The 22,848-nt window shown below is 44.9% G+C and overlaps 1 long non-coding RNA gene across 1 annotated transcript in view; it reads left to right on the top strand.

The window, feature by feature from the left end:
- Nucleotides 1–15,513: 15,513 nt before the first annotated feature.
- The window catches only part of LOC143816915 (uncharacterized), a 29,078-nt gene continuing 21,743 nt past the window's right edge, over nt 15,514–22,848 (top strand). The window contains exon 1 of the long non-coding RNA XR_013224014.1: nt 15,514–15,528. This is a non-coding gene — a long non-coding RNA (uncharacterized LOC143816915). The remainder of the gene's footprint in view (nt 15,529–22,848) is intronic.

The following is a 22,848-nucleotide window of genomic DNA, read 5'->3' as shown; positions in this document are numbered from 1 at the left end:
TGGTTACCTTCTCGGCTCTGTGCCTGGAACCATTGAGCTGTGCTACAGGTTCCCCAGGGGGCAGAGTTAGAGACTGGGACAGGAAGGAAGGTGGGCAGAGAGCAGGAAAGGCATGCGCGCAAGGAACAGAGCAGCGTGAACAGCAGTCAGAGCAGGGTGCAGCTGCGCTCCGGGAGAGAGAGAGAGCTCCCGGTCAGAGGACAAATACAGGGGGATTGCCCAGAAAGGCTGCATCTTGTGAGTACATGAAAGCGGACTCTGCTGTGACTGGAGAGGGGCGCTTTGAGACCCATGTAGAGACATTGGCCCGTGCAGAGACGGCGACCCCCTGGTACCCGCGGTATCAGTGCAGAGCCCCTGGTTCCTGGTAAGAGACTTAACAGTGCAGAGCCCCTGATTCTTGGCGAGAGACTTAATAATAGACTGACCATCGTTTTACCTGGATAGGCTGTGCTGTAAAAGCTAAAGACTCAGAGCCTGTGCATATCACATTAACTCCTGAAACCCCAGTCAGCGGGCTCCTAGAGACTACTCAGCCCACGGACAACAGAGGGACGACAAGTGCCACTGTTTCTCGGTGCCTACGTTGGAGAAGATGACCCTTCAAGCAAGTCCTCATCAGACTGGTAAGTGTTCTTTTATCAAGAAATCTTGCTTACTTCTGTTACATTGTTTGACTCCCATATTTTTGCACTGTTTTATTGCTAGTTATTTTCCACTGCTTCCTCCCTGCGAGAAGAACCTTATTCCTGTTATTAAACCCCTCAACTGATGGTCTCTCTGTTCTGTGGTGACATACTCAGTACCTGCATACTATTACAGTATGATGAGCTTTGTGTGGATTTTCCCTAGAGAATTGCATTAGATGCATTAAATTAACAGGTCAAAAAACACATATGTGAAGCAGAAATTAATTTAAGAAAAACATCAAATCCGCACATGAATGTATTAATAAAGCAGCTTTATTTATAGCCTGACATGAAAAAAAGAGACAAACTTCAACGTCCAAACCGCAATAAAAACGCATGAAGAATAACGCATTCAAAAAACCCAAGGAATAAAAACACAAATAATCTGATTTACATAATAGGTGCAAAAAACTACAACATCAAAAACTCACCAAATACAGTGGGAACTAAGCCTAGAAGCCCACCATACTCACTGATTGGAAAAATGTCAATCCGCACTTGCCGATATCAATGGGTTCAGTTGATCATCTAATGTGTATGAGAGTGCCTGCTGACTGATTATTGGGAGCAATGTCGATCGGGCATTTCCGGTTTCGGCCTTCTGATTATATTGTTTTCCTGGAGATAAGCTGCAGCTGACATGTCAGCTGGTGATTTTCTCAGGCCAGTCTCACACGTCCAGATTTCTCCGGTACGTGAAGAAATGGTCCTGGAGCTATCCGTGTCTGTGTGTCCGGGTGTGCACGTAGGCCATCCGTGTGCTGTCCGTGTGTCCGTGTTTCTCGTCCGTGTGCTGTCCGTGTCCGTGTTTTGAAACAAATTATTTCAATTTTAACCCTATGACTTTAAAAAAGCACACAGACAGCACACGGACAGCACACAGATGACATCCGTGTGCGGTACGTGTTTACACGCACCCATTGACTTGTATGGGTCTGTGTGATCTGTACACTCCCACGAACACTGACATGTCTCCGTGTTTTGCACACAGACAGGTCCGTGAAAACACGCTGACATGTGCAGAGACATATTCATTTTAATGTGTCTATGTGTGTAAGTGTCTCCTACGTGAGGAAACTGTCACCACACATACCGGAGCCACTGACGTGTCAAACCTGCCTCATAGAGAGCACAGAAGCCAAATGAGCACTCTTGTGTATCGGGGAGTCAGCCGAGATGGATGTCAGCCAAATGATTGAACAAAAGCATCTTGGTTGTTTCCATAAATGTACCTTCACACTAAACGATAACGCTAGCGATCCGTGACGTTGCAGCGTCCTGGATAGCGATATCGTTGTGTTTGACAGGCAGCAGCGATCAGGATCCCGCTGTGACATCGTTGGTTGGAGAAGAAAGTCCAGAACTTTATTTCGTCGCTGGATCTCCCGTAGACATCGCTGAATCGGTGTGTGTGACACCGATCCAGCGATGTCTTCACTGGTAACCAGGGTAAACATCGGGTTACTAAGCGCAGGGCCGCGCTTAGTAACCCGATGTTTACCCTGGTTACCAGCGTATACGTAAAAAAAACAAACACATACTCACATTCCGGTGCCCGGCGTCCGCTTCCCTGCACTCCTCCTGCATCCTGTGTAAGTGCCGGCCGTAAAGCAGAGCGGTGACGTCACCGCTGTGCTCTGTGGGAGATGCCGGAGATGATCGGCGCTGACAGGATGCAGGAGGAGTGCAGGGAAGCGGACGCCGGGCACCGGAATGTGAGTATGTGTTTTTTTTTTTTACATTTACGCTAGTAACCAGGGTAAACATTGGGTTACTAAGCGCGGCCCTGCGCTTAGTAACCCGATGTTTACCCTGGTTACCAGGGGACTTCGGCATCATTGGTCGCTGGAGAGCGGTCTGTGTGACAGCTCTCCAGCGACCACACAGCGACGCTGCAGCGATCGGCATCGTTGTCTGTATCGCTGCAGCGTCGCTTAGTGTGAAGGTACCTTAAGGCTATGTGTAAGTGTAGGGGTGGAGAGAATGATGTTTCACCACTCTGGAAATCCCTGTTCTATGACAGGGTGGCGAGCATTTTTATTGGAACATTTATACAGTGTCTTCAATAAAATGGCAGCAAAGATCACAAAATGCGCACGTGGTGACTCCAGCGCCATTTTATTGAAGCAATATACTACAACGTGCACACGCGCCGGCCATGGGGATAATGGCAATGGTAGGCATGTGTGCACTGCTATGGGGTCATGTCCTGTCAAGTGAATCAATTTTAAATCTTTTAAGAATTTTTTCTTTGGTAATACTGTGCAAGAGGATGCAAAATGTGATGAAAAAACTTCTATTAATTTTAGGGTTTTTTTACATTAATTTTCAGGTTGTGAAAAAATGCGAATGTCTGTGTTGCCTGCCTTTACGTTTCCCCTCATAACTCGGGCAAAAAACTAGATAGAGAAATGAGAAAAACACCATTCATCTCAGAACAGTACAGACTTTCAACAGATATGTTACAAGATTATCTTTGTTATTATTTTACCCATGAGGAATCCAACACACAATTGTAAAACACAATTCGAAAAATCAATATATTACATTTGCCAAAAAATTCACATGTGCCTCCTATGGTCCTAGCCTCCTCTGTGCCAAAATTCAAGTTGGGCTCTCAATGGGATCATGCTTTAACCCCTTCATGACCCGGGGTATTTTCATTTTTTCGTTTTCGTTTTTCGCTCCCCTCCTTCCCAGAGTCATACATTTTTTTTTTTTCTGTCAATATGGCCATGTGAGGGCTTATTTTTTTTGGACGAGCTGTACTTTTGAACGACATCATTGGTTTTAGCATATCAAGTACTAGAAAAGGGAAATAAATTTCAAGTGCGGTCAAATTGCAAAAAAAAGTGCAATCCCACACTTGTTTTTTGTTTGGCTTTTTTGCTAGGTTCACTAAATGCTAAAACTGACTTGCCATTTTCATTCTCCAGGTCATTACGAGTTCATAGACACCAAACATGACTAGGTTATTTTTTTATCTAAGTGGTGAAAAAAAATTCCAGACTTTGCTAAAAAAAAGAAAAATTGCACCATTTTCCAATACCAGTAGCGTCTCCATTTTCGTGATCTGAGGTTGGCTTAGGGCTTATTTTTTGCATGCCGAGCTGACGTTTTTAATTATATCATTTTGGTGCAGATACATTCTTTTGATCGCCCGTTATTGCATTTTAATGCAATGTCACGGCGACCAAAAAAAGTAATTCTGGCGGTTTGATTTTTTTTCTCGCTACGCTGTTTAGCAATCAGGTTAATCCTTTTTTTTATTGATAGATTGGGTGATTATGAATGCGGTGATACCAAATATGTGTATATTTGATTTTTTTATTGTTTTATTGTGAATGGGGAGAAAAGGGGGTGATTTAAACTTTTATATATTTTTTGTTTTTTAAAACATTTTTTTTCCTTTTGCCATGCTTCAATAGCCTCCATGGGAGGCTAGAAGCTGGCACAACTCGATCGCCTCTGCTACATAGGAGCGAACCTCAGATCGCTCCTATGTAGCAGAATTGTTGCATTGCTATGAGCACCGACCACAGGTTGGCGCTCACAGCAATCCAGCATTAACAACCATAGAGGTCTTCAGTAGACCTCTGGTTGTCATGCCGACGCATCGCTGACCTCCGATCATGTGAGGGGGGTCGGCGATGCGCTGATTTCCGGCCCAATGGCCGCAAGCGGTAGTTAAATGCCGATGTCAGCGTTTGACAGTGGCATTTAACTAGTTAATAGCGGCTGGTGAATCGCGATTCCACCCATCGCTATTGCGGGCACATGTCAGCTGTTCAAAACAGCAGACATGTCCCGGCTTTGATGTCGGGACATGGGGATCTGACCTTGGACGTACTATCCCATCCGAGGTCAGAAAGGGGTTAAAAACAAAACCTATATAAACAGTGTCAATTTGAAAATCTGGAATTAAGATCTGTTCAGCCAGTGGTCTAAAAGTGTAGTATGTATGCTTCGACAACCTGAGTAGAGATGAGTGAACTTGTTCGGAAAACTCTTGCCAATTTCAAATTCGACACGAATGTAGCACTTTTGGATTCGTGCTCGGTTTCGGAAGCATTTTTACTCAAAGTCGGCAAAATTCCGGCACTGTTCGGTAAATCGAGTTTCCACTAATGCTTTGTTATTAGTTTGGCTAGGATAGTGGTGCTGTATAATGATAGGGAGGGGTGTGGAGAGGTTAGAGAAGCATCATGCTCTTTTTTTTCCCTTATCTTTATGTGTGTTGATTCAGCCAATTAGGCTACTTTCACACTAGCGTCGTACTCGGCCCGTCGCAGAGCATCGGGCCGACGTACCGACGCTAGCGTTGTATACGCCGCACAACGGGGGCAGCGGATGCATTTTTCCAGCGCATCCGCCGCCCCATTGTGAGGTGCGGGGAGGTGGGGGCGGAGTTCCGGCCGCGCATGCGCAGTCGGAAATGGCGGTCCGTCGGCAGCAAAAAACGTTACATGTAACGTTTTTTGCAGCCGACGGTCCGCCACAACACGGCGCAACCGTCACACGACGGTTGCGACGTGTGGCAATGCGTCGCAAATGCGTCGCTAATGTTAGTCAATGGTGAAAAAACGCATCCTGCAAGCACTTTTGCAGGATGCGTTTTTTCACCAAAACGACGCATTACGACGTATTGCAAAAAACGCTAGTGTGAAAGTACCCTGAGGCCGGCGTCACACTGGCGAGTTTTACGGACGTAAGAGCGCAGAAATTAAGTCCGTAAAACTCGCAAAATAAACGGCACAATTATTCTCAATGGGGCTGCTCCTATTAGCCGTATATTACGGTTCAGTATTATACGGCTTTCTACGGCCGTACAAAATCGCAGCATGCTGCGTTTGTCAGCGCATTGCGCAAAAAAATCGCCAATGAAAGTCTATGGGGGCGAGAAAAATACGTATTCCACACTGACCAGCAGTGTGACTTGCGAGAAATACGCAGCGGTGTTAGTGAAAAGTCGGTAATTCATAGTTACATAGTTATTAAGGTTGAAGGAAGACTGTAAGTCCATCTAGTTCAACCCATAGCCTAACCTAACATGCCCTAACATGTTGATCCAGGGGAAGGCAAAAAAAACCCATGTGGCAAAGAGTAACTCCACCATGGGGAAAAAAATTCCTTCCCGACTCCACATACGGCAATCAGACTAGTTCCCTGGATCAACGCCTTATCAAGGAATCTAGTGTATATATCCTGTAACATTATACTTTTCCAGAAAGGTATCCAGTCCCCTCTTAAATTTAATTAATGAATCACTCATTACAACATCATACGGCAGAGAGTTCCATAGTCTCACTGCTCTTACAGTAAAGAATCCGCGTCTGTTATTATGATTAATCCTTCTTTCCTCCAGACGTAGAGGATGCCCCCTTGTCCCTGTCACCGGTCTATGATTAAAAAGATCACCAGAAAGGTCTTTGTACTGTCCCCTCATATATTTATACATTAAAATAAGATCACCCCTTAGTCTTCGTTTTTCCAAACTAAATAGCCCCAAGTGTAATAACCTATCTTGGTATTGCAGACCCCCCAGTCCTCTAATAACCTTGGTCGCTCTTCTCTGCACCCGCTCCAGTTCAGCTATGTCTTTCTTATACACCGGAGACCAGAACTGTGCACAGTATTCTAAGTGTGGTCGAACTAGTGACTTGTATAGAGGTAAAATTATGTTCTCCTCATGAGCATCTATGCCTCTTTTAATACATCCCATTATTTTATTTGCCTTTGTAGCAGCTGCCTGACACTGGCCACTGAATATGAGTTTGTCATCCACCCATACACCCAGGTCTTTTTCATTGACGGTTTTGCCCAGAGTTTTAGAATTAAGCACATAGTTATACATCTTATTACTTCTACCCAAGTGCATGACCTTACATTTATCCCCATTAAAGCTCATTTGCCATTTATCAGCCCAAGCTTCTAGTTTACATAAATCATCCTGTAATATAAAATTGTCCTCCCCTGTATTGATTACCCTGCAGAGTTTAGTGTCATCTGCAAATATTGAAATTCTACTCTGAATGCCCCCTACAAGGTCATTAATAAATATGTTAAAAAGAAGAGGGCCCAATACTGACCCCTGTGGTACCCCACTGCTAACCGTGACCCAGTCCGAGTGTGCTCCATTAATAACCACCCTTTGTTTCCTATCCCTGAGCCAGCTCTCAACCCACTTACACATATTTTCCCCTATCCCCATTACTCTCATTTTATGTAACAACCTTTTGTGTGGCACCGTATCAAAAGCTTTGGAAAAGTTCATATATACTACGTCCACTGGGTTCCCTTGGTCCAGTCCGGAACTTGCCTCTTCATAGAAGCTGATCAAATTAGTCTGACATGAACGGTCCCTAGTAAACCCGTGCTGATACTGGGTCATGAGGTTATTCCTCTTCAGATACTCCAGCATAGCATCCCTTAGAATGCCCTCCAGGATTTTACCCACAGTAGAGGTTAAGCTTACTGGCCTATAATTACCGAGTTCAGTTTTTGCCCCTTTTTTGAATATTGGCACCACATTTGCTATACGCCAGTCCTGTGGTACAGACCCTGTTATTATGGAGTCTTTAAAGATTAAAAATAATGGTCTATCAATGACTGTACTTAGTTCCTGCAGTACTCGGGGGTGTATCCCATCCGGGCCCGGAGATTTATCAATTTTAGTTATTTTTAGACGCCGCTGTACTTCCTGCTGGGTTAAGCAGGTGACATTTAATGGGGAATTTTTATCACTAGTCATTTTGTCTGCCATGGGATTTTCTTTTGTAAATACTGATGAAAAAAAGTCATTTAGCATATTGGCTTTTTCCTCATCCTCATCCACCATTTCACCCAGACTATTTTTAAGGGGGCCAACACTGTCATTTTTTAGTTTCTTACTATTTATATAGTTAAAGAATATTTTGGGATTATTTTTACTCTCTCTGGCAATGAGTCTCTCTGTCTCAATCTTTGCTGCCTTGATTTGCTTTTTACAGAATTTATTTAATTTTCTGTATTTATTTAATGCCTCCTCACTACCTACTTCCTTTAATTCTCTAAATGCTTTCTTTTTGTCCCTTATTGCGCCCCTTACAGCTCTATTTAGCAGTATTGGTTTCCTCCTATTTCTAGTATGTTTATTCCCATACGGTATATACTGTGCACAGGTCCTATCCAGGATGCTAATAAATGTCTCCCATTTTCTTTGTGTATTTTTGTGTCTCAGGATATCGTCCCAGTTAATTGCACCAAGATCCTCTCTCATCCGTTGGAAATTTGCCCTCCTGAAGTTTAGTGTCCTTGTCACCCCCCTACTACCCATCTTATTAAAGGTTACATGAAAACTTATTATTTTGTGATCACTATTCCCCAAGTGACCCCCAACCCTTATATTTGATATGCGGTCTGGCCTGTTGGTTAATATTAGGTCTAGCAGTGCCCCCCTCCTTGTTGGGTCCTGAACCAGTTGTGAAAGGTAATTGTCTCTCATAGTTGTCAAAAACCGATTACCTTTACTGGAACTGCAGGTTTCTGTTCCCCAATCTATTTCAGGGTAGTTGAAGTCCCCCATAATAATGACTTCTCCTTGAGTCGCAGCTTCATCTATTTGCTTTACGAGGATATTCTCCATTGCTTCCATTAGTTTTGGAGATTTATAACAAACCCCTATCAATAATTTATTATTTTTTTCCCCCTCCCCTTATCTCCACCCACAGGGACTCTACATTTTCATTAAATTCACCTATATTATTCAATTGTCGGCTTTTCATTTCTCCTGCACAAACCCGACAGGATATGAGACATGGTTTACATACAGTAAACCATCTCATATCCCTTTTTTTTTTGCATATTCCACACTACTAATGTTGTAGTGTGTATGTGCAAAATTTCAGCGCTGTAGCTGCTGAAACAAAGGGTTAAATGGCGGAAAAAATTGGCGTGGGCTCCCGCGCAATTTTCTCCGCCAGAATGGTAAAGCCAGTGACTGAGGGCAGATATTAATAGCCTAGAGAGGGTCCATGGTTATTGCCCCCCCCCCCGGCTACAAACATCTGCCCCCAGCCACCCCAGAAAAGGCACATCTGGAAGATGCGCCTATTCTGGCACTTGGCCACTCTCTTCCCACTCCCTGTAGCGGTGGGATATGGGGTAATGAAGGGTTAATGCCACCTTGCTATTGTAAGGTGACATTAAGCCAGATTAATAATGGAGAGGCGTCAATTATGACACCTATCCATTATTAATCCAATTGTTTGAAAGGGTTAAAAAACACACACACACATGATTAAAAAGTATTTTAATGAAATAAACACAGCGGTTGTTTTATTAATTTATTGTTCTCTCATTCCATTTCCAGGCCCTCGCTTGGCAAAATAATAAACGCACAAGATACATACCTTCTGGTGAACCGTCTCGTCCCACGAAGTAATCCATCTGAAGAGGTTAACTAATATTACAGGCAGGAGCCCTGCTAAATGCAGCGGTGTGCTCCTGCTTGTAATTCCCCGGCGAATGAATGAAATGTAGGTCATTGACCTACATTTCCTTCAGTCGCGGTGATGCGCCCCCTGGTGGATGTCCTCATATGACCTGGAGCGTGGGAAAAAGTTCCCAGGCTGCAGTTCATGAGAACATCCAGCAGGGGCGCATCACCGCAACTCAATGTAAGTACAGATCCAGCTTTCCTTTCAGCACCCGGGGATTACAGGCACCAGCGAGTGGTTTATCGCAGCTCGTGCCTGTAATATTAGTTAACCCCTTCAGATGGATTACTTCGTGGGACGTGATCTGACATCAGAAGGTATGTATCTTGTGCGTTTATTATTTTGCCAAGCGAGTGTGTTCCTGATGGATTGAGAGAACAATAAATTATTACAACAAACGCTGTGTTTATTTCATTAAAATACTTTTAAATCATGTGTGTGTGTGTGTGTTTTAACCCTTTCAAACAATTGGATTAATAATGGATAGGTGTCATAATTGACGCCTCTCCATTATTAATCTGGCTTAATGTCACCTTCCAATGGCAAGGTGGCATTAACCCTTCATTACCCCATATCCCACCGCTACAGGGAGTGGGAAGAGAGTGGCCAAGTGCCAGAATAGGCGCATCTTCCAGATGTGCCTTTTCTGGGGTGGCTGGGGGCAGATGTTTTTAGCCACGGGGGGGCCAATAACCATGGACCCTCTCCTGGCTATTAATATCTGCCCTCAGTCACTGGCTTTACCATTCTGGCGGAGAAAATTGCGCGGGAGCCCACGCCAATTTTTTCCGCCATTTAACCCTTTATTTCAGCAGCTACAGCGCTGAAATTTTGCACATACACACTACTAACATTAGTAGTGTGGAATATGCAAAAAAAAGGGGGATATGAGATGGTTTACTGTATGAAAACCATGTCTCATATCCTGTCGGGTTTGTGCAGGAGAAATGAAAAGCCGGCAATTGAATTACCGGCTGTTCACAGATATCGCGCTGAATGAAATCTAAATACAGAATATATATATATGTGTCTCAATGACATATATATATATATATATATATATATATACTGTATATATGTTTTCCCTGACATTTGAGCACATAAATCCATTAGATGTTGGTTTTGCAAGCCTGCGCGAAAATCTCGCAGTACGGATGCCATACGGATTACATACGGAGGATGCCATGCGCAAAATACGCTGACACACCCTGACTACGGATCACTATTTTGGGAACATTTCTCCGTATTACGGCCGTAGTACGGACGTATAATACGGGGCGTATTGTCTTACGCCAAGTGTGACTCCAGCCTTAGGGTGCAGAAACCATCCACAATGTCATGACACAAGGTCTTCTGTGATTGGCTGCCGAAGTCACATGTACCTGGCCATATAAAAAGCGGACATCTTGTTTTTCTGGCTCTTATTCTCAGTGTCACAGTGCAGAGAAACTACTCCTGCTAGTGCTGCAAGTGAACTTGTCAGCTACAGTGGGTATGATAAATATTCAGACCCTTTTAAATTTTTCACTCTTTGTTTCAGTGTAGCCATTTCGTAAATTCAAAAAAGTTCATTTTTTTCTCATTAATGTACACTCTGCACCTTATCTTGACTGAAAAAAAACATAAATGTAGAAATTTTTGCATATTTATTTAAAAAAAAAAACTGAAATATCACATGGTCATAAGTATTCAGACCCTTTGCTCAGACACTAATATTTAAGTCACATGATGTCCATTTCCTTGTGATCCTCCTTGAGATGGTTCTACTCCTTCATTGGAGTCCAGCTGTGTTTAATTAAACTGATAGGGCTTGATTTGGAAAGGCACACACCTGTCTATATAAGACTTCACAGCTCACAGTGCATGTCAAACCAAATGGAATCATGAGGTCAAAGGAACTGGCCAAGGAGCTCAGAGACAGAATTGTGGCAAGGCACAGATCTGGCCAAGTGTCACGGAGTTACCATGACAGAGCAATGCCAGAAGACCGCAGCTTCTGATGACTCCTGCTTTGCTATCTTACAGAAGCACTTCTCCTTTGTAGCAGGACAGGGGTTACTGGCCCATGTTGAAATTCCTGCATTCAGCTGGGCTCGGTTAGCCACTCCTCTCTCCTATAAAAGCTAGGCCTTCTGGCCAGGTCCTTGTCTTAGTTAGCACTTGCTACATAGATCTAGAGAGGGAGAAGCTGGTATTTGGAGAGCTGGAGGAGTTTATTGTACAACTGTTGTTTGGTTTGTACGCTTGCAAATTCCTCATCCTTACCTACCTTATTTTCTTCCCCTGTCCTTCACACCCTGGTGAATACATCTGTTATTTGTGAGAGTATAATTTGTGTGAGTGGAATTTTCTTTTACCCTTGTCTTTGTTCTCCTGTCTGTCGGGTTGGTATACTGCAGTACACTGTAGCGCCTCTCTTTCCTGGGTGGGGGAAGGGGACAGACGCAGGGCTGCAACTAGGAGACAGGGCAAGAGCAGAGGTCCTGGCATCCTTGCCATCTGAGGTATCTCGGGGAACAGGGCAAGCTAGGGCGCCCCCTAGTGCTAGGGCCAGGAAAAGTGCCCCAGTTTACTCGCCAGCCCTATCGTGACACCAAGGTTACAAAAGAGTTTCTGCAGTACAGTGGCCTCCATAATCCTTAAATGGAAGACGTTTGGGACCACCAGAAGTCTTCCTAGACCTGGCTGTCCAGCCAAACTGAGCAATTATGGGAGAAGAGCCTTGGTTTGGCGAAAACTAGGCACTGCTCATCACCTGCCCAATACAATCCCAACAATGAAACATGATGGTGGCAGCATCATGCTATGGGGGTGTTTTTCAGCTGCAAGGACAGGATGACAGGTTGCCATTGAAGGAAACATGAATGCGGCCAAGTACAGAGATATCCTGGATGAAGACCTCTTCCCAAGTACTCTGGACCCCAGACTTGGTCGAAGCTTCATCGTCCAACAAGACAATGACCATAAGCACACAGGTAAAATAACAAAGGAGTGGCTTCAGAAGAACTCTATGACCATTCTAGACTGGCCGAGCCAGAGCCATGACCTAAACCCAATTGAGCATCTCTGGAGAGACCTGAAAATCGCTGTCCACCAACGTTCACCATCCAACCTGATGGAGCTGGAGAGGATCTGCAAGGAAGATTGGCAGAGGATTCCCAAATCCAGGTGTGAAAAACTTGTTGCATCATTCCCAAGAAGTCTTATGGCTGTACTAGCGCAAAAGGGTTCTTCTACTCAATACTAAGCAAAGGGTCTGAATACTTACAGTATGACCATGTGATAGTTCAGCTTTTCTTTTTTAATAAATTTGAAAACATTTCTACCTTTCCTTTTTTTATTTCAGTCTTCATCAAAATGGCACTAGATATGAGGCGATACGATTTGAATAAAATGGCGCCGGAGTCAATGCATGCACATCCTGCGATATCTGGTGCCGTTTTGATGAAAACACTGTCTGTGAATTTGCATACATAGTGTCTTCAATAAAATGGTGCCGTAATGCAGTATGCGCACGGGCTGACTCTGGTGCCACACTGCCCAGGTGCCGCCCATCCCGACTTCGGACAGCAGGACGCATCCACTGTTATAAATAAGATGTATGAAAATAAGAAGAAAGGACAGCCTGATAGGAAGGTGATCATCACTGTTTGTGTGTGTAGGTGTAGAAATTAGGAAGAGGAAGCAAGAGAATTCAAATGGTGGCAGTGTTCTTCTTTAATCAGGAAAATCTACAGCAGAAACTTCTAGGAAGGTCTCTAAGGGACTTTGGGAACATCTTAGTTTCGGCCAGACTTTGAAGCTGCGATCAGAGAGACAGTCAGCAAGGCTGGGACACGTTTAGTAGGGTGACAGCCACAGGCATTTCCTTATGTGATTCTCGAGAGGTGTAGCTGAAATATTGAGGTTAAAGTGAAAAGCACATCTTTTGGGGGCTCTATACTGGGAAAGGATGGAGGTCCTCAACCTGCAATTCTACAGTAATCTCCATTTCACCAATTGTGTCAATAACTAAAAGGAAAGTGCCTCTCTATTGTACAGAAGAACACGGCAAGCTCATCTCCTGCTAAAAAGGACTTTGTTTTCATGAGCTGGTGTGGTCTACTTATCGTGGGGTCAAAGTGTGGCAGAGCTGAACTGGGAGGTGACCGCAATGGATTATTCTCGTATGCAAAAAAAAAAGGGTCCAAGTTTCATCAGTGTTTTGATCAGGTTTTCATCCCAGTTTTGTGAGTATGTCCGTTTTTACTATCAGTGTTTGAACAGTTTTTTTTCTTATAAAAAAAAAATGTCGGCGGTTTCTTAAGATGAAATCCAGGTGCTGTCCAAGTTTTTCACACACTTATATAACAGCATTGGTGATATTGATTTGAAACTTGAATTAAACTGGACACACCTTCATGTTTTTGTGTGGAAAACTCGGTCTACCGGACTACATGGACATGCAAACAGCCCTATAGACTATAGCGAGTACGAGTTCTATCCACATGAATATAATCAAACAAATGATGTCTGAATGAGGCCTAACAATATGGTGGTTCTATTCAGGCTTTGTGCTGGTAATAAATGTGCATGGTTTTGCCATTGTATAGTCGCACGCCCCACTTTTCAGTTTTTGAATTTCCACAAAAATGTATAATAACCAATAAATTTCACTCAACTTCACAATTGTGTTCCACTTGTTGTTGATTCTTCTCCAAAAATTTTACATTTGGTATCTTTATGTTTGAAGTATTGGAGCGCCCCCACATAAGGGCAATGGAGTACTCGGTACCGGGTCCTTCGGTTCGGGGGATGTCACGGTGGCCTGACCCGGTCCGTGGCCCTTTGAGGGGTGTCCAATTAAAGATGTAGTTTGTATAATGTTTGTGACGCCACCTGTGGTATTCGGTCAGGCGACCGACACTGCTGTAAGGGGTCCGCTGGGGTGATGTTATGGCAGCAAGATGGTATACCTTCCCACAGGTGAAGTATATCCCCAGGGCTTCCCAGAAGTGTAGATGGTGATGGTGGAGGTTGCAAGGAGCAGAGAATAACGAAGACACAAGGTTGCAGTCTCTTTACCTTTACTGAAGGCTTCAGCATCCACAGTCCAGGGCACCGAATCACAGGGTAGGCAGAGTCCGGCCGGTCTGAAGGCAAATCCAGAGTTCCCTTATCCAGGTGGAAATCAGTAGCCTTCCTACTAGCGCCTGTGTGTTGTAGTTCCTCCCTGCTGAGCAACTCGGTAAGGTCCTCACAACTTTCATAGATGTTCTAGATGTCTTCCTCTCTGTCCCCCAGATGATATGGATAGGACAAACCCGTATGACTGATGGCCTGAGGCTTGTTTATAGGGACTCTAGAGACGCCCTGACCCCCACAATTTGCCACCGTGTCTTCTTAGGTATTAAGGTCGGGCAGCCAACTTGGAATTGACTGTCCTGTTGGTCTCTGAAGTAATGCGTAGAGTCAATTACTCCCTCGGAGTTCCGGCTACCGGCTACGCGCCTCAGAAGGAGGCAGCCTTTACAGGGCAGAACTCCTCCCGGTGTTATCTCCTTGTGCTGTGACTTTGTTTCTCACTCTCTACAACACAGTTCTCTTCGTGTCCTTTCTTAGGATGCTGCCGCACGTGGGGCAGGAGCAGCTCCGTAGCTTTCTATCCCGCTAGGCCTCTGTCAGGATCCCACCCCTGACAGGGACCCTCTGTCTGCAGCTCAGATGTTCCTCCTTTTCCCCTGTCTGCCTGACAGGAACTCTCTGGGTCAAAACCCAGGCAGCGTCTGACTAACTTTCTATCCAAACCACCAGTTTTACCCTTCTGTGAGGAGTGCCCTACTAGATAGGATCGTAGCTCCCCCTGGTGGATTGGAGTGTGAAGTGTGGTGTATGGTTTGTGATACCTGGATAGATGAACTCCTTTATTACCTTCAGACGTAATATCACTCCCCCTGGTGGAAGAATGACATTACTGCAACGACCAGGACTCTGGGGCGCTGCAGTATGATATGTGGGAAAAGGTTGAAAAGTTCCAGGGAGCTGAATACTTTCGCAAGGCATTGTATTATTGTTGTGTTGAGTTTTGTACAGTAACACTATAGTGATAGAATTTGTAATTTGGTAAATGTTTAACTATTATTTAGAAGCATTACATACAAATATAATATATCAATCTTGCTATTATTATTTTTTTTTTTTTTTACAGGTGCAAACATAGAGTCTTGCAACTCCACGGGGCCCACACATATAAGGAATATGCTGGTGGTGGTGGTGCAGATCCATATTTTTCCCTGGGACGTGTTAATCTCTAGATATGCCAGTGGGTCCCAGGAAAGTTAAATTGTGAATATACTTATTTACTGTGGATCCACTTACATTGGGTATATCCTGCTAGAACCTATGTATATACTTTAATATGAGGTCCCAACTACAAGCGTAAATAATAAACTTGTCTAGGTTCTTTTTTATTTAAGTGGTAAAAAAGAATCCAAAATTTGGTTAAAAAAAATGACGCCAGTTTCCGAGACCTGTAGTGCCTCTATTTTTCATGATCTCAGGTTGGGTGAGGGCTTATTTTTTTGTGAACCGAGCTGACGTTTTTATTAATACCATTTTGCTGCAGATACAATATTTTAATCGCCCGTTATTGCATTTTATTGCAATATAGCGATGACCCAAAAAACGTAATTCTGAAGTTTTGATTTTTTTTCTCATTATGCCGTTTAGCGATCAGGTTAATTCTTTTTTTATATTGATAGATTAGGCGATTCTAAATGCGTGGATACAAAATACGTGTATATTTGATTTTTTTTATTGTTTTATTTTGAATGGGGCAAAAGGGGGGTGATTTGAACTTTTATATATTTTTTTTATATATATATTTTTAAAAGCATTTTAAAAATTTAACTTTTTTTATGCTTCAATAGTCTCCATGGGAGATTAGAAGTTGCAGTGCCTTGATCTCCTCTGCTGCACACAGGAGATTATCATGATATGAGCGCCAACATTGCTGCAGACCTCTGGTTGTCATGCCGACCAATCGGTGACCCACAATCATCTGTCAGAGTCACCGATGGGCAGGATTATCAGTGTGCTTCCAGTAAGCGCGTGTTAAATGCTGCTGTCAGAGATTGACAGCGGCATTTAACTAGTTAACAGCCGCAGGTGCATTGCGATTCCACCCACGGCTGTTGCCTGCACATGTCAGCTGTATAGAACAGCTGTAATGTGCCCGGAAAGGTGCGGGCTCAGGCGCCGGAGCCTGCACCAAACAGGTGAGTCTGACATTAGCGTACTATTACGCTCAATGTCAGAAAAGGGGTTAAGCTGCCATATTAAGGGACTGTTTTTTTTGGGTGAGTTGGTAAGAGATGTGTAGGACGCCTACTCTCCATATCTCCACTTCAAGGGTGTGGTTGGGGAGCTAAATGTTCAGCCACTGTTTTTTTTCTCTCTGTGTGTGTTTGCAGAGGAAAGTCTCCATAGGGTAGATCCAGGGGAAGCTGAGGACTTTGAATGATGAGGGAAAAAGGACTCTGTTGGACTTTATCTTTGTTTTGTTGTGCAGTTAGGCCAGAAAGGCCACGTTTACTTTGTTCAACTGTACTCTATTAAACAAGCAGGTGATTTACCACAAGAAGCATTGCTGTGTGTACCTCTGCAAGCAGCCCAGTGAGTCAACCCCTCACAGGGGATACAATGGTAGATGGTGTAGAATGTTCATGCAAGGGGATAGGGTCAGGCCATTTGCTCCATCTGCCTTGAGCACCAGCTGTAGGAAGACCCCAGTTATCAATAGAAATTTATAGTACTTATATCCTCACACGGAACAGAGGGATCTTGTGGGTCCCATTAGTTGTCAGGGATCTAGTACAACTATAACTAGTACCGTATATACTAGAGTATAAGCCGAGATTTTCAGACCATTTTTTTTGGCTGAAAGTGCCCCTCTAAGCTTATACTCGAGTCGTCCCAGTTGTCCCGGCACAGCAGCTCTTCCTGTGTTCAGCGGTCTCATGGTACCGCTCATTAAAGTAATGAATATGGACGCGTCTCCACTCCTATAGGCATGGAGCACATATTCATTACTTAAATGAGCGGTACCATGTGACCGCTCAGCATTGGAAGGAGCTGCCGGCCTGGGACGACGGAGAAGCAGGGATGTGCCAGGAGGGGGTGAGTATGACGGGGGAGGGTGAGCCATGCGAAATTCACCTGTCCCCGTTCCACCGCTAGGCTCTGTCTTCCGCGTCCTCTGGCTGTGACGTTCAGGTGGTTAGTGCGTGCCCTCTGCCTGAGCAGTCACTGCAGAGACCCAGAAGACACAGCGGCGCACAGCGGCATCTTATGGGGCCATCAATCTTTATGGAACATTAGATGGGGTATATTATTCTATGGAGCATCTTATGGGGCCATCATCTTTTATGGAACATTAGATGGGGCATATTATTCTATGGAGCATCTTATGGGGCCATCCACCTTTATGGAGCATTATATGGGGCATATTTTAATATGGAGCATCTTACGGGCCCATCATTAACCTTTGTGCAGCATTATATGGGGCATATTTTGTATGGAACAGCTTATGGGGCCCATCATGAACTGTATGGAGCATTATATGGAGCGTATTTTGTATGGAGCATCTTATGGGGCCCATCATGAACTGTATAGAGCATTATATGGGGCTCCTGATTCAATATGGACATTCAAAAATCTTTAACCTACTGATGTCTCAATTAATTTTACTTTTATTGATATCTATTTTTATTTTTGAAATTTACCAGTAGCTGCTGCATTTCCCACCCTAGGCTTATACTCAAGTCAATAAGTTTTCCCAGTTTTTTGCAGCAAAATTAGGGGCCTCGGCTTATACTCGGGTTGGCTTATACTCGAGTACCGTATTTTTCCGACTATAAGACGCATTATTTCCCCAAAAAAATTGTGAGGAAAATGGGGTGTGCGTCTTATAGTTGGAATGCAGGCTTACTGGCATTGTGGCACGACAGAGGTGCGGGGATGATGTGGCGCGGTGAGCGGTATGGCGTGAGCATGGTCCCTTCCACATTTGCGGTGACGGCGTGGCCCGGTATTGAAGGAGAGCAGCAGAGCTGGGTGAGTTACGGCTTTTCCGGTGGCGGCGGCCATCTTCCTGAGGCCGCACGTGCGCAGATTGAGTTTTCTGCTTCCTGGGGCTTCAGGAAAATGGCCGCAGGAGGCCGCGCATGCGCAGATTGAGATCGCGGCGGACATTTTCCTGAAGCCAAGTTCGCAGATAGAGATCTCGGCTTCAGGAAAATGGCCGCGGCGATCTCCATCTGCGCACGCGCGGCCTCCCGTGGCCATTTTCCTGAAGCCCTGGGAAGCAGAGTACTGAATCTGCGCATGCGCGGCCTCAAGAAGATGGCTGCCGCCATCGGGAAAACCGTGACTCACCCAGCTCTGCTGCTCTCCTTCAATACCGGGCCGCGGCGTCACCTCAAATGTGGAAGGGACCCTGGCCGCCACCACCTGAGGAAGTGACCGCACATCTGCCACCGCCACGGCACTGCTGCAACCTCCCCATGGACACCAGGCCATGGCGTCGCCCACCTAAGCAGGATGGGACCCTGCTCAGGTGCATGCCGTTCCGCCCACCGCACCTCAGCATCACCTCACCTCTGCCACCACCATGCTTCCTGTGACCCTGCTCTGCCACTGCCTGCCCTCAGGTAAGAGATCTTAAATTCGGACAATAAGACGGACCCTGTTGTGAATTCTGCTCTTGGGTTCCCTCCGGTGGTTGTTGGTGGTAATACAGTTGTCCCTGGGTTGCAATCCTGGACAGGTGTCCCTGCTGATTGCAGTGCTGACTGGGGTATTTAAGGTTGCAGGATTCATTAGTCCTTGCCAGTTGTCCATTGTTCTTGGAAGGTTTGGATCTCAGTCTGGTTCCTCCTGCCCTGCAGCCAATTCAGCAAAGATAAGTGTCTGGTTTTTGTTTCTGCAGCACACATTCTGTGTGCTTTACAGATCAGTGCTATTCATTGTTTTTTCTTGTCCAGCTTAGACTGTGCCAGGATTTTTCAAGTCAAGTTGCATTCTCAGGAGATGCAGATATACGTTCCATATCTTTAGTTAGATGGTGGAATTTTTGTATTATCTGCTGTGGATATTTTCAGGGTTTTATTACTGACCGCTTAGCATTCTGTCCTATCCTTTCCTGTTTAGCTAGAGTGGCCTCTTTTGCTAAACCCTGTTTTCTGCCTGCGTGTGTCTTTCCTCTAATACTCACAGTCAATATTTGTGGGGGGCTGTCTGTCCTTTGGGGTTCTGCTCTGAGGCAAGATAGAATTCCCATTTCCATCTATAGGGGTATTTAGTCCTCCGGCTGTGTCGAGGTGTCTAGGGTTGTTAGGTACATCCCACGGCTACTTCTAGTTGCGGTGTCAGTTTAGGGATTGCGGTCAGTATAGGTTCCACCTACTCCTGAGAAAGTCTCATGCGGCTCCAAGGTCACCGGATCATAACAGTACAACTGGCCCACAATGAGTTAAATGCATCTCAGAAGAAGGGAAGAAAGGTGTTGAGACATTTTTTTTTCTGTAGTCTGCTTTGTCTTTTCTTCCCTCTTTTTCTCTGGGTGGCTGAGGAGTCTGGTGCTAGCATGAATATTCAGGGATTAGCTTCTCGTGTAGACCAGCTTGCTGCTAGGGTACAGGGTATTTCTGATTATATTGTTCAGACTCTGGTTTTAGAGCCTAAGATTCCTATTCCTGATTTGTTTTTTGGTGACAGGACCAAATTTCTGAGTTTTAAAAATAACTGTAAACTGTTTTTTGCTCTGAGACCTCGATCCTCTGGTGATTCCATTCAGCAGGTTAAAATTGTCATCTCTCTGCTGCGTGGCGATCCTCAGGATTGGGCATTTTCCCTGGAATCTGGGAATCCGGCCTTGCTTAATGTAGACGCTTTCTTTCAGGCTTTAGGATTATTATATGATGAACCGAACTCTGTGGATCAAGCAGAGAAGACCTTGTTGGCCCTGTCTCAGGGTCAAGAAGCGGCAGAGTTGTATTGTCAGAAATTTAGAAAATGGTCTGTGTTGACTAAATGGAATGATGATGCTTTGGCGGCAATTTTCAGAAAGGGTCTTTCTGAATCCGTTAAGGATGTTATGGTGGGGTTTCCCACGCCTTCCGGTCTGAGTGACTCCATGTCTCTGGCCATTCAGATTGATCGGCGTTTGCGAGAGCGCAGAACTGTGATCGCTGTGGCGTTGTCCTCAGAGCAGATGCCTGAGCCAATGCAATGTGATAGGATTCTGTCTAGAATGGAACAACGGGGATTCAGACATCAGAATAGGTTGTGTTTTTATTGTGGCGATGCTTCTCATGTCATTTCAGTCTGCCCTAAGTGTACAAAGAGGATCGCTAGTTCATTTACCATCAGTACTGTACAACCTAAATTTCTGTTATCGGTGTCCTTGATCTGCTCATTGTCTTCATTTTCTGTCATGGCGTTTGTGGATTCAGGCGCCGCCTTGAACTTAATGGACTTGGAGTTTGCCAGGCGTTGTGGTTTTCCCTTGCAGCCTTTGCAGAATCCTATTCCTTTAAGGGGGATTGATGCTACACCTTTGGCTAAAAATAAGCCTCAGTTTTGGACACAGGTGACCATGCACACGGCGCCAGCCCATCAGGAAGATTGTCGATTCCTGGTGTTGCATAATTTGCATGATGTTATCGTGCTGGGTTTTCCGTGGTTGCAGGTACATAATCCTGTGTTGGATTGGAAGTCTATGTCTGTGACTAGTTGGGGTTGTCAGGGGGTAAACAGAGACGTTCCTTTGATGTCAATCTCCTCTTCTTCCTCTTCTGAAATTCCAGAGTTTTTGTCTTATTTTTAGGGTGTATTTGATGAGCCCAAGTCCAGTTCCCTTCCACCGCATAGGGACTGTGATTGTGCTATTGACTTGATTCCAGGCTGTAAGTTTCCTAAGGGCCGACTTTTCAACCTGTCTGTGCCTGAACATACCGCTATGCGGAGTTATGTTAAGGAGTCTTTGGAGAAAGGGCATATTCGGCCATCTTCTTCACCATTGGGAGCGGGATTTTTTTTTGTTGCTAAGAAGGATGGCTCCTTGAGACCCTGTATTGATTATCGCCTCTTGAATAAGATCACGGTCAAGTTTCAATACCCTTTACCTCTGCTTTCCAATTTGTTTGCTAGGATTAGGGGGGCTAGTTGGTTTACTAAAATTGACCTTCGGGGGGCATATAATCTTGTTCGTATTAAGCAGGGTGATGAATGGAAAACTGCGTTTAATACGCCCGAAGGCCATTTTGAATAACTTGTGATGCCATTCGGGCTCTCTAATGCTCCATCTGTTTTTCAGTCCTTCATGCATGATATCTTCCGGACTTATCTTGATAAATTCTTGATTATATACTTGGATGACATTTTGATCTTTTCCGATGATTGGGAGTCTCATGTGAAGCAGGTCAGGATGGTATTTCAGATCCTTCGTGATAATGCTTTGTTTGTGAAAGGGTCTAAGTGTCTCTTTGGAGTTCAGAAGGTTTCTTTTTTGGGCTTCATTTTTTCTCCCTCATCTATCGAGATGGATCCAGTTAAGGTTCAGGCCATTCATGATTGGATTCAACCCACATCCGTGAAGAGCCTTCAGAAATTTTTGGGCTTTGCTAATTTTTATCGCCGGTTCATAGCTAACTTCTCCAGCGTGGTTAAACCCTTGACCGATTTGACGAAGAAAGGTGCTGATGTGGCGAATTGGTCCTCTGCAGCTGTCTCTGCCTTTCAGGAGCTTAAACGCCGATTGACTTCTGCCCCGGTGTTGCGTCAACCGGATGTTTCTCTTCCGTTTCAGGTTGAGGTTGACGCTTCTGAGATTGGCGCAGGGGCCGTTTTGTCCCAGAGGGATCCTGTTGCTTCCTTGATGAAACCATGTGCCTTCTTTTCCCATAAGTTTTCGCCTGCCGAACGCAATTATGATGTCGGCAATCGGGAATTGTTGGCTATGAAGTGGGCGTTTGAGGAGTGGCGACATTGGCTTGAGGGAGCTAAGCACCGTATTGTGGTCTTGACCGATCATAAGAATCTGATTTACCTCGAGTCGGCCAGACGGCTGAATCCTAGACAGGCTCGATGGTCCTTGTTTTTTTCCCGTTTTGATTTCGTGGTCTCGTATCTTCCGGGTTCTAAGAATATTAAGGCTGATGCCCTCTCTAGGAGTTTTTTGCCTGATCCTCCTGAGGTCCTTGAACCGGTCGGCATTCTGAAAGAAGGGGTGGTCCTCTCTGCCATTTCCCCTGATTTGCGACGGGTTCTTAAGGAATTTCAGGCTGACAAACCTGACCGCTGTCCGGTGGGGAAACTGTTTGTTCCTGACAGATGGACTAGTAGAGTGATTTCTGAGGTTCATTGTTCTGTGTTGGCGGGCCATCCTGGTATTTTTGGTACCAGAGATTTGGTTAGTAGGTCATTTTGGTGGCCTTCTTTGTCACGTGATGTGCGTTCTTTTGTGCAGTCCTGTGGGACGTGTGCGCGGGCCAAGCCTTGTTGTTCCCGTGCTAGTGGGTTGCTTTTGCCATTGCCGGTCCCTGAGAGGCCCTGGACGCATATTTCTATGGATTTTATTTCTGATCTTCCGGTTTCCCAGAGGATGTCGGTTATTTGGGTGGTTTGTGACCGGTTCTCTAAAA

The sequence above is a fragment of the Ranitomeya variabilis genome, chromosome 3, assembly GCF_051348905.1.
Source record: "Ranitomeya variabilis isolate aRanVar5 chromosome 3, aRanVar5.hap1, whole genome shotgun sequence".
NCBI classification, from domain to species: Eukaryota; Metazoa; Chordata; class Amphibia; order Anura; family Dendrobatidae; genus Ranitomeya; species Ranitomeya variabilis.
This window is presented reverse-complemented; position numbering and strand designations above follow the sequence as displayed.